Source organism: Myodes glareolus, chromosome 5 (assembly GCF_982192425.1).
Source record: "Myodes glareolus chromosome 5, mMyoGla1.1, whole genome shotgun sequence".
Taxonomy (NCBI): domain Eukaryota; kingdom Metazoa; phylum Chordata; class Mammalia; order Rodentia; family Cricetidae; genus Myodes; species Myodes glareolus.
The window spans coordinates 110329085-110331061 of NC_142030.1; the positions used below are offsets into that span (position 1 = coordinate 110329085).

Consider the following 1977-nt stretch of genomic DNA (forward strand, 5'->3'; position numbering starts at 1 on the left):
CAACCCTGTCTCCATGAATCCTCTGACTGAGACTAAACTGAGGCCTGTCTCCTCCTGTCTCATACTCTTCTCTATTGCTGCGAATAAAGGTGTGCACCTCTACTGCCCAGTCTCCTTGGCTAACTAGTGTAGCTGCTAAGATTGAAGGTATGTGCCATCACCACCTGGCCTGTATGGTTGACTAGTGTGGCTGCTGGGATTAAAGTTTTTTGCCACCACTGCCTAACCTGTATAGCTGACTAGTGTGACTGCTTTACATTCTGACCTTCAGGCAAACTACTTAATAAAACACAAATAATATATCACTAAGCAACTAAATAAAATACTGAGTGAGGCTACATACATACACCTTAACCCCAGCATTAGGAACGGCAAAGACAAGGAGGTGATTAGGTCTTGTTTTCTCTCAGGCTAGCTGAAAAGAACACAATCGCCAGACTCTTCCTGAGAGTTAGTCTGAAAGGAGTAAGGCAGTGCCACAAAGGACAATTTATGACCTCTTCTGGCCTCCACATGTGTTTTAGAGAACATGCATCCCACGCACATGCAAAGGGAGAAACTTAGCGACGAAGCAGGACTCCTGTTTTTCTGTCAGATGATTTCAAGAAGAGACTATTCTGCACTATGACAAGAGGGAGGTTCCCATGCAGAAAGAAAGATCACTTTGACCACAGCATACCTCCGGGCCAATTTTAAACACCATGAGGTTCAGAAATTTATACAGTGGCTTCAAACTCTTGAGACAGAGTTTGAATCTTTTTTAAACTAGTCTAAAACAAATTTGAAAATCTCAAATATTTTCCCATGTTGTTTAATGCACCTTCACATAGAATCAAACACATACTTGAGAGATCATTTCTACACTTCAATGTCAGGATACCATAGTTCTCTTTTGGTACTTCAGAACACTATCAGATGAGAAAAAGATTCTTTCAGGTAAGTCTGAGATTCAGTTCTGGATCCTCACTTAGGGTTTCAAGCTAAGCTTGTAGGGAAATATGAATCCAAATCCCTGTAGAAGGTATGATCGTTAAGTCAGAGATATGCAAGAGTATAATGCGAGAGTACATGTAAAATTTGGTATCAGAAAGATGGCCCAACTGCGTTGGACAGAAGCAAGGCTTAATATGAGAATGAGTAGAGGAATTTGAGGGAAAGCCCAAACTGCTAAATGTTTTTAAAATGACTGATTTCAATGACCATTTTGATTATATATTGTCCTCATATTCTGACTTCCTTACATTTTGATGGCATTTTAAATTATTTTTTGTTTGTTTTTTGAAACAAGGTTTCTCTCTAGATTTGGAGGTTGTCTATATAATTTGGAAATTATTCAATAGACCAGATTGGCCTCAAACTCACAGAGATTCGCCTAACTCTGCCTCCTGAGTGCTGGTATTAAAGATGTGTGCCACTACTCCGTAGTACATTTTTTTTTTTCAAACACAGAGGTCTGCTTCATTTCAGCTCCTTTACTGCCAAGCCAGGGGGCAGGGACTGTTTCAACTTCTCGGCTTTCTCCTTGTCTGTGATGACCAGGGTATAAAGGTACCTGCTGCAGCGAACCTTGAACTTCACATTTTCCTTGTTCTTGATCTTGACAGATTTGGCATCCTTTCGCAGGGCCGTGAGCAGGAAGTCCTTGATTTCCTCAATTTTCCGAGGCATGGCGACGGGCGCTCGGCGCTGGAGACCGTACAGCGGCGAGAACCGAAAAGAACGGAAAAAGCCGTAGTACATTTTTTAAATTATTTTTTGTCTAAAATTTATTTCTTTGTGTACAGTGTATCCAATACCACTTTGACTATTTATATTCTTCAGCTACAGCCAGAATTTCGGTTATAAGAATTATTTCCAGAAATGCCATTTTCCGACTTAAAAGTCAAACAAAATTTGTATAGACAAGGAACTCTTACATACAGAGATGAATGTAGGGGAATTTTTCAAGCCCTCGGAGAAAACTAGTGTGTATTGAGC

The 1977-nt window shown here is 40.4% G+C and overlaps 1 pseudogene; it reads right to left on the minus strand.

Annotated features, from left to right (window-relative positions):
* Nucleotides 1–1442: 1442 nt before the first annotated feature.
* Nucleotides 1443–1723, minus strand: LOC148122174 (large ribosomal subunit protein eL38 pseudogene; annotated as a pseudogene).
* Between the last annotated feature and the right edge of the window lie 254 nt (nucleotides 1724–1977).